Source organism: Staurois parvus, unplaced genomic scaffold (assembly GCF_062004578.1).
Source record: "Staurois parvus isolate SC_StPar_1 unplaced genomic scaffold, SC_StPar_1.0 ptg002792l, whole genome shotgun sequence".
NCBI lineage: Eukaryota > Metazoa > Chordata > Amphibia > Anura > Ranidae > Staurois > Staurois parvus.
Genome location: NW_028320588.1, coordinates 50,001 through 60,450, shown reverse-complemented (window position 1 = coordinate 60,450; position 10,450 = coordinate 50,001). Strand labels below are relative to the sequence as shown.

Genomic DNA, 10,450 nt, shown 5'->3' with positions numbered 1-10,450 from the left:
AATCACCTGTGTGAGAAGCTGTAGAAGGAAGCTGCCACGCTCGGATTCTGGCGTTACAATATATTCTCTGCTTGCAGTTAGAAATCTCCGGAGTCTCTACATCTCCCATGCAGGAGCACACCAGGCTGTCAGTCAGGTCACTCAACGGCAATCACAAGACCACCAAACCTAAAATACAACGTTCAGGACGAAGGGACCAGAAACGCCCCAAATCATTCATCAGAACCGGTTCTGATCCTCAGGGGAAGAGAGTTGCTGGCGCACAGCTCACTTCCTGACCATTACCGGACTGAAGTTCAGCTCATTAAAGGGATATCTGGATCCATCTGATCAGCTTTGTGGAACTAAATTCTTTGAAAGCTTCCGTCTGTGCTTAGCTGGAGTTTAATCTGCGTCAGATTTTTTTTGATGGTAGTGGGAGGGGCTTGTAGGGAACACAGGGGGTCGGTGTGCGCACGGCGCAGGTTATCGAACATTCATGTGTGTTCATAAATGGAACGTTTTATTGAATTTGCAGTTTATGTTTGGTGGTCGTTCGGCACAAACAACATCAAAGCGCAAACCATCTGCGATTACCCGGAGGCGGCTCTTCAGGAACAGGCCGTGTTTGCGCCATTTCTGTGGAGTGATCAGTACAGACGTCATCAGCAAAGAAGGAGAAATACTGAACATTCACCGAGAAATCCGGAATCCAACCAAACCTGATATTACGCTTATTCACCCGCCGCAAGTCAGCGTTCCGATTCACCCGCCGCAAGTCAGCGTTCCCATTCACCCGCCGCAAGTCAGCGTTCCTATTCACCCGCCGCAAGTCAGCGTTCCCATTCACCCGCCGCAAGTCAGCGTTCCCATTCACTCGCCGCAAGTCAGCGTTCCTATTCACCCGCCGCAAGTCAGCGTTCTTATTCACCCACCACAAGTCACTGTTGCAATTCACCCACTGAAAACCAAACCAGTGTTACTTTTCACCCGCCGCAAGTCAGCGTTCCCATTCACCCGCCGCAAGTCAGCGTTCCCATTCACTCGCCGCAAGTCAGCGTTCCCATTCACTCGCCGCAAGTCAGCGTACCTATTCACCCGCCGCAAGTCAGCGTTCTTATTCACCCACCACAAGTCATTGTTCCAATTCACCCGCCGCAAACCAAACCAGTGTTACTTTTCACCGAGCGCAAGTCAGCGTTCCTATTCACCCGCCGCAAGTCAGCGTTCCTATTCACCCGCCGCAAGTCAGCGTTCCTATTCACCCGCCGCAAACCAAACCAGTGTTACTATTCACCCAGCGCAAGTCAGCGTTCCCATTCACCCGCCGCAAGTCAGCGTTCTCATTCACCCGCCGCAAGTCAGCGTTCCTATTCACCTGCCGCAAGTCAGCGTACCTATTCACCCGCCGCAAGTCAGCGTTCTTATTCACCTGCCGCAAGTCAGCGTACCTATTCACCCACCACAAGTCATTGTTGCAATTCACCCACTGAAAACCAAACCAGTGTTACTTTTCACCCGCCGCAAGTCAGCGTTCCCATTCACCCGCCGCAAGTCAGCGTTCTCATTCACCCGCCGCAAGTCAGCGTTCCTATTCACCTGCCGCAAGTCAGCGTACCTATTCACCCGCCGCAAGTCAGCGTTCTTATTCACCTGCCGCAAGTCAGCGTACCTATTCACCCACCACAAGTCATTGTTGCAATTCACCCACTGAAAACCAAACCAGTGTTACTTTTCACCCGCCGCAAGTCAGCGTTCCCATTCACCCGCCGCAAGTCAGCGTTCCCATTCACCCGCCGCAAGTCAGCGTTCCCATTCACCCGCCGCAAGTCAGCGTTCCCATTCACCCGCCGCAAGTCATTGTTCCAATTCACCCGCCGCAAACCAAACCAGTGTTACTTTTCACCGAGCGCAAGTCAGCGTTCCTGTTCACCCGCCGCAAGTCAGCGTTCCTATTCACCCGCCGCAAACCAGTGTTACTATTCACCCGCCGCAAACCAAACCAGTGTTACTATTCACCCAGCGCCAGTCAGCGTTCTTATTCACCCACTGAATAAATGAGCCCTCATAGAAATATGCTGATGCAGATAGAGAACTGTCCGGGAACTCCTCTGCTGTGTTGGGGGGGGGGGGGGAGGGGTAACATGCGTGCTGCTGCATTCCCTTTCCTGACCACCCAGGCAGCAGGTCTGGATAAGAGTCTGGTTGGGACATGAAGGGGCATTACATGAAATGTGTTGCATTGTTTTCAATAAATGTGCACCGCCCCTAACTTTTATAGGATATCGGACTCTGGGAAACCCAGAAGATCCCGGGGTGACGTCATCAGTGATCATAAAACGATTGTCTATTGTCAATGATGTCACCAAAGAATTCCCCGGAATCCCCAACCAGACAAGACTTAGAAATTAAAGTTACAGAACATACACTATATTGCCCCAAGTATTGCCCCGCCCTTTCCACGCACATGACCTTTAATGGCCCCCCAGTCTTAGTCCGTAGGGTTCAATATTGAGTTGGCCCCGCCCTTTCCACACACATGACCTTTAATGGCCCCCCAGTCTTAGTCCGTAGGGTTCAATATTGAGTTGGCCCCGCCCTTTCCACACACATGACCTTTAATGGCCTCCCAGTCTTAGTCTGTAGGGTTCCATATTGAGTTGGCCCCGCCCTTTCCACGCACATGACCTTTAATGGCCCCCCAGTCTTAGTCCGTAGGGTTCAATATTGAGTTGGCCCCGCCCTTTCCACACACATGACCTTTAATGGCCCCTCCCAGTCTTAGTCCGTAGGGTTCAATATTGAGTTGGCCCCGCCCTTTGCAGCTATAACAGCTTCAACTCTTCTGGGAAGGCCCCCCACAAGGTTTAGGAGGGTGTCTATGGGAAGGTTGGACCATTCTTCCAGAAGCACATTTGTCAGGTCAGGCACTGATGTCGGGGGAGGGGGCCTGGCTCACAGTCTCCACTATAATTCATCCCAAAGGTGTTCTATGGGGTTGAGGTCAGGACTCTGTGCAGGACAGTCAAGTTCCTCCACCCCAAACTGGCTCCTCCATGTCTTTATGGACCTTGCTTTGTGCACTGGGGGGCAGTCATGTTGGAACAGGAAGGGGCCATCCCCAAACTCCTCCCACAAAGTTGGGGCCATGAAATTGTCCAAAATGTCGTCGTAAGAGTTCCCTTCACTGGAACTAGGGGGCCAAGCCCAACCCCTGAAAAACAACCCTACACCATAATCCCCCCTCCACCAAACGTTACACTTGGCACAATGCAGTCAGGTAAGTACCGTTCTCCTGGCAACTGCCAAACCCAGACACGTCCATTGGATTGCCAGACAGAGAAGCGTGATTGGTCACTCCAGAGAACACGCCTCCACTGCTCTAGAGTCCAGTGGCAGCGTGCTTTACACCACGGCATCCGACGCTTTGCATTGCACTTGGTGATGGAAGGCTTGGATGCAGCTGCTCGGCCATGGAAACCCATTCCATGAAGCTCTCTACGCACTGTTGTTGGGCTCATCTGAAGGCCACACCAAGTTTGGAGGTCTTTAGACTGGAATGCACCAAAAACGCACTGGAACACACATGCCCCTATTTCAATTGCAGAAAAAGAGAGGAGAAAAAATGGACCGAAAAGCATCAAAAAAGGAACTGAAAACGCACCAAAACGCACGTCTCTATTTAAATTGAAAAAGAGAGGAAAAAAAAAAAAAAGATCGGAAAGCATCAAAAACGCACCGAAACGCATGTCCCTATTTAAATTAAAGGAAAATAAATGGACCAGAAAGCATCAAAAGTGCACTGAAACGCACCAAAACGCACATGTCCCTATTTACATTGAAGAAGAGAGGAGAAAAAAGGACTGGAAAGCATCAAAAACGCACCAAAATGCACTAGAACGCACATGTCCCTATATAAATTGAAGATAAAGAGGGGGATAAAATGGACTGAAAAGCATCAAAAAAGGAACTGGAACGCACCGAAACGCACATTTAAATTTAAAAAGGAGAAAAAAAAAAAGAACCGGAAGCATCAAAAACGCACCGAAACGCACCGAAACGCACATGTCCCTATATAAATGGAAGAAAAAGGGTGAAAAATGGATCAGAAAGCATAAAAAATGCACTGAAAACTGCACCGGAACGCATAAAAAAAAAGTATCAAAAACGCACTGAAACGCGCCAAAAAAGTGCATATGGAAACGTCTCTGGACTGCGTTTCTATAGTGTGAATGAGATTGAAGTCTGTCTGTGTATTCAGCTATTCCGCCGAGTGTCCGGCTCGGTGGGCGGGATCTCGGCAGGCATCCGGCACGCCCACTGCGCCTTCATTTTCAAGCCCATGTGCATGAAGCCTCAGAGTAACACGGGGAGAAGCGCCCAACAGGTAAGTACTAGGAGTCTGCTGATGACATCAGAGGACCCAAAAATCCCCCCCCCCTTTCCATGCTCAGATTGCAACTGTGCAGCAAGTCACAAGGTGAGAGGCTGCCGCAGGGGCTGATCTGTGTCAGGCATTTGTGAACACAGCACAGGCACCATACACATCTCAGTCCAGGAAGTAGATGGTGACCCGGGATGATACCTGGATGGAGATGAACCTGAAAACAAACCTCGTTATTGGAAGCATTAATGAGGGTTAATGAAGCATCGCAGTGACACGAGGTTAGTACACTCATCACCAATGCACCAGCACAGCACAGCCAACCCCCTCACCATCCGAACACATTCCAATGCCATCCCATAATAATCATGGTTTCGGGGGGGGGGGGGGGATTATCAATAAGGAGCACATTTTCTAAACGGATTTCTAAACTGTTCTTAAAGGGTAACTCCACCCGACACCGACACTTCCACCCCCGCATGGCTGCTGGCAAGCTGAATCTCATGCTGGCTTCTACACTCTTCAGGATTCCAGTGTTGGGATCCCTCAGACAAATTCTGTCACAGCTTTGTGGGAGGGGCAGGGATACTACTGGGGGGAATCTCCCCATTGTGGGAGGGGCAGGGATACTACTGGGGGGAATCTCCCCATTGTGGGAGGGGCAGGGATACTACTGGGGGGAATCTCCCCATTGTGGGAGGGGCAGAGACACAAACTACTGGAGGGAATCTCCCCATTGTGGGAGGGGCAGGGATACTACTGGAGGGAATCTCCCCATTGTGGGAGGGGCAGGGATACTACTGGGGGAATCTCCCCATTGTGGGAGGGGCAGAGGCACAAACTACTGGAGGGAAATCTCCCCATTGTGGGAGGGGCAAAGACACCAACTACTGCAAGAAATCTCCCCATTGTGGGAGGGGCAGAGACACCAACTACTGCAAGAAATCTCCCGATTGTGGGAGGGGCAGAGACACCAACTACTGAAGGGAAAACTCCCCATTGGGGGAGGGGCAGAGACACAAACTACTGGAGGGAAATCTCCCCATTGTGGGAGGGGCAGAGACACAAACTACTGGAGGGAAATCTCCCCATTGTGGGAGGGGCACAAACACAAACTACTGCAGGAAATCTCCCCATTGTGGGAGGGGCACAAACACAAACTACTGCAGGAAATCTCCCCATTGTGGGAGGGGCACAAACACAACCTACTGCAGGAAATCTCCCCATTGTGGGAGGGGCACAGACACAAACTACTGGTGGAAATCTCCCCATTGTGGGAGGGGCAGAGACACAAACTACTGGAGGGAAATCTCCCCATTGTGGGAGGGGCAGAGACACAAACTACTGCAAGAAATCTCCCCATTGTGGGAGGGGCAGAGACACAAACTACTGCAAGAAATCTCCCCATTGTGGGAGGGGCAGAGACACAAACTACTGGGGGAAATCTCCCCATTGTGGGAGGGGCAGAGACACAAACTACTGCAGGAAATCTCCCCATTGTGGGAGGGGCAGAGACACAAACTACTGCGGGAAATCTCCCCATTGTGGGAGGGGCAGAGACACAAACTACTGCAGGAAATCTCCCCATTGTGGGAGGGGCAGAGACACAAACTACTGCAGGAAATCTCCCCATTGTGGGAGGGGCAGAGACACAAACTACTGCAGGAAATCTCCCCATTGTGGGAGGGGCAGAGACACAAACTACTGCAGATATTTCTCAGAACTGAAGTCTCCATGAGATGCAGCAGGTGATTCAGCATACTAGCACCGGCTCTTAAAGGGTCAAAAATGGAAAGAAATAATTATTTGATGCAGAGAAGTCGCCCTATTCTGAGCGTTTTTTCCTCTTTAGCGCCCGGTCACATCATCGCGATTTGCGAATTGAAATGGCACCTGAAATCACATGTAATGAGTGTGAATGTCGGCGTCTTAACGTGCGATTACCGGCGGCGATTTGTAAAGTAGTTCTTGCGTGACTTTTTCTGCAGTTTTGTTGCGATTTTACATACGTAGAATAGAACGGTAATCGCACTGAAAATCGCAAGAAATCATTGAAAATCTTCACAAATCGCGATAAAGTCTTCATAAATTGCACTTGAAACTGCGCTGAAATTGCACACAAATCGCAGCAGAGTGACCGGGGACTTTTTTTTTGACCGATTTTTAAAAGATTTCTTGCAATTTGCAATACGTTTTCTGCAGTTTTGTTGCGATTTTACATACATAGAATATAATAGAAATCACGCTGAAAATGGCAAGAAATCTTTTAAAAAACGGTCAAAAAAAAAGTCCCCGGTCACTCTGCTGCGATTTGTGTGCAATTTCAGCGCAGTTTCAAGTGTGATTTATGAAGACTTTATCGTGACTTGTGAAGATTTTCAACGATTTCCCGCGATTTGTGTGCAATTTCAGCGCAATTTCAGGTGCGATTTATGAAGACTTTATTGCGACTTTCAATGATTTCCTGCGATTTGCAGCGCGATTTCTATTATATTTCACGTATGTAAAATCGCAACAAAACTGCAAAAAAAAAGTCACGCAAGAACTACTTTAGAAATCGCGCTGCAGCAAATCGCACGTGATAAGATGCTGACATTCACATTCATTAGACGCGATTTCAGTTCCAAAATCGCACAGCGGTATGTCCGGGCACTAAAGTCTTTTGAAGTTGCACGCGAATCACGCGATTTCAGATCGCGGTGGTGTGACCGGTGACTTAGGCGCCTCTCATTTTCCCTACAGCTGTGCTGGGAGTATTAAAGAGTACCTGTCAGAACTGACATTTTGGACGCCGTTTCTGAACGCGCGTCTGCATCTTCGAAAACAACTCCGAACACGTGTCATCTGACAGGTCCCCTTTATAAGGGTCCCCCGGGAGCCTACAATGGCCGATCTCTCTGGGTGACACCCGTCTCGGCCAACGATCGGTCTGTGAGAGCGAAGCATTGGAATGTGTTCAAGCATGCGACTACAACACCGACGCGGCTGACCGCCCGCCGCGGCCCACCATGCACCGGGCCTCTTACCCTCTGATGGTTGTTGATTAGAAAGGTGCTCTCTGTGCTGCTCAGGCCCTGCCCGCGGCATCATGGGAAAAATATAATGCGGTTAGTAACAATCCAAACCCCCCCAAAAAAAGCAACAAAAAAGTTAATATTTCAGCAAAAACAGCAGAGAGGTCAGTAATGAAGTGATGGGGGGGGGGGGTGATGGGGGTATTAGAAGCACGACATGCGGGATCATGACCGACCATCTTAAAATGGTTGCCATAGCAACCAACCAGATCGACTCTTCCCTGGTCCAAGGCCTTGTGTGGGTGACACAGCTCCGGGTCTCGTTTTTTTTTTTGTGTGTTGCCCATAGCAACCATGGCCCCCCCCACTTTATTTCTTTAATGGGCCCCTAGACAATTGATCAATGGTTGCTATGGGCAACACAATTGGGAAAAAAAAAAGTGGAGCTGAGATACAAGACAATTTGAGCAAAGGGGGGAAAAGGAAAGCAGTGTTTCCATAGCAACCACTTGCATCATGCGTAACCTAACTAGTTGCTATGGGAAACACCGTTTCGGAGGGAGAAAAAGTGGGCTGGTTATACAAAAAAAAAAAAAAAGGATAATAAAAAGAAATGAAAAAGGCAATGTCACCATAGCAACCACATTCTATTGTAACCTAACCGGTTGCTATGGGCAACACAGTTTTGGGGGAAAAAACCTGGCTTATTATACAAAAAAAAAATAATAATAAAAAAGGAATAACAGAGGCAATGTTGCCATAGCAACCACATTCTAATGTAGCATGGTTGCTACGGGCAACACAATTTGGAGGGGAAAAAATGGGATTATTATTTGCAAAAAATTTGAGCAAAGAGAATGACAAAGTCAATGTTGCCATAGCAACCAGATTTCGATGAGTCACATGTAACCGAATTGGTTGCTATGGGCAAATGATCTGCTTTGCCTCAAAGGTCTCTGATGTGAAAACCAGGGCAGGGATGTCCTCCGTGGTTCCCATAGCAACCAGACTTCGTTACATTGTTGCCGTGACAACAGGAACAATTCCTCGCATGTTCTCAACCACGGAGACGCTTGTTTTGGCTGCAGCGTTACTTCGTGTCAACACAAAAAGAGGAGATCGTATAGAAATAATGGGGCTCATTCTAAAACGCTAAAATGGCCTTGGTGTCCATGGCAACAAGACACGAGACACCATTTTTTTTCCTTGGTCAGTCTAGAAAGAATTACACACAACACTGTTAGTTTGCTGCAGTTTTCACAAACGAACATTCAGAGAATAAAATAGGCGCCATAAAGTGTATTTAAAGCCATTTTTATTTTTTTATGTTTTGGATGGTGGAAGGGAGGGCGGGAGGCATGGTAGGGAGGGAGGGCGGGAGGCATGGTGGGGAGGGAGGGTGGGAGGCATGGTGGGGAGGGAGGGTGGGAGGCATGGTGGGGAGGGAGGGCGGGAGGCATGGTGGGAGGCATGGTGGGGAGGGAGGGTGGGAGGCAAGGTGGGAGGGAGGGTGGGAGGCATGGTGGGAGGGAGGGTGTGAGGCATGGTGGGAGGGAGGGTGGGAGGCATGGTGGGGAGGGAGGCATGGTGGGAGGCATGGTGGGAGGGAGGGCGGGAGGCATGGTGGGAGGGAGGGCGGGAGGCATGGTGGGAGGCATGGTGGGGAGGGAGGGTGGGAGGCATGGTGGGGAGGGAGGGTGGGAGGCATGGTGGGGAGGGAGGGTGGGAGGCATGGTGGGGAGGGAGGGCGGGAAGCATGGTGGGAGGGAGGGCGGGAGGCATGGTGGGAGGGAGGCATGGTGTGGAGGGAGGGCGGGAGGCATGGTGTGGAGGGAGGGCGGGAGGCATGGTGTGGAGGGAGGGCGGGAGGCATGGTGGGGAGGGAGGGCGGGAGGCATGGTGGGGAGGGAGGGCGGGAGGCATGGTGGGGACGGAGGGCGGGAGGCATGGTGTGGAGGGAGGGGGGGCGGGAGGCATGGTGTGGAGGGAGGGGGGGCGGGAGGCATGGTGTGGAGGGAGGGGGGGGCGGGAGGCATGGTGTGGAGGGAGGGGGGGGCGGGAGGCATGGTGTGGAGGGAGGGGGGGCGGGAGGGATGGTGTGGAGGGAGGGGGGGCGGGAGGCATGGTGGGGAGGGAGGGAGGCATGGTGTGGAGGGAGGGAGGGAGGCATGGTGTGGAGGGAGGGGGGGCGGGAGGCATGGTGTGGAGGGAGGGTGGGTGGGAGGCATGGTGGGGAGGGAGGGCGGGAGGCATGGTGTGGAGGGAGGGCGGGAGGCATGGTGTGGAGGGAGGGCGGGAGGCATGGTGGGGAGGGAGGGCGGGAGGCATGGTGGGGAGGGAGGGCGGGAGGCATGGTGGGGAGGGAGGGCGGGAGGCATGGTGGGGAGGGAGAGCGGGAGGCATGGTGGGGACGGAGGGCGGGAGGCATGGTGTGGAGGGAGGGGGGGCCGGAGGCATGGTGTGGAGGGAGGGGGGGCCGGAGGCATGGTGTGGAGGGAGGGGGGGGCGGGAGGCATGGTGTGGAGGGAGGGGGGGCGGGAGGCATGGTGGGGAGGGAGGGCGGGAGGCATGGTGGGGAGGGAGGGCGGGAGGCATGGTGGGGACGGAGGGCGGGAGGCATGGTGGGGACGGAGGGCGGGAGGCATGGTGGGGACGGAGGGCGGGAGGCATGGTGTGGAGGGAGGGGGGGCCGGAGGCATGGTGTGGAGGGAGGGGGGGCCGGAGGCATGGTGTGGAGGGAGGGGGGGCGGGAGGCATGGTGTGGAGGGAGGGGGGGGCGGGAGGCATGGTGTGGAGGGAGGGGGGGTGGGAGGCATGGTGGGGAGGGAGGGAGGGAGGCATGGTGTGGAGGGAGGGAGGAAGGCATGGTGTGGAGGGAGGGAGGGAGGCATAGCGTGGAGGGAGGGAGGGAGGCATGGCGTGGAGGGAGGGGGGGCGGGAGCCATGGTGTGGAGGGAGGGGGGGGCGGGAGCCATGGTGTGGAGGGAGGGTGGGTGGGAGGGAGGGCGGGAGGCATGGTGGGGAGGGAGGGAGTCAAAACAGGAAGTGAGATGAAATCCCTGCAAATTAAAGG

General features: G+C 52.7%; 1 long non-coding RNA gene across 2 annotated transcripts in view; it reads right to left on the bottom strand.

The window, feature by feature from the left end:
• Positions 1–576: 576 nt before the first annotated feature.
• LOC149429120 (uncharacterized) overlaps positions 577–10,450 on the bottom strand; it is a 57,331-nt gene continuing 47,457 nt past the window's right edge. Inside the window, exon 3 of one of the 2 annotated variants that reach the window (XR_016310606.1) lies at positions 577–618. This is a non-coding gene — a long non-coding RNA (uncharacterized LOC149429120). Of the gene's footprint in view, positions 619–7,389; positions 7,438–10,450 lie in introns of those variants that run through there. The other variant, XR_016310607.1, reaches the window with a different exon arrangement.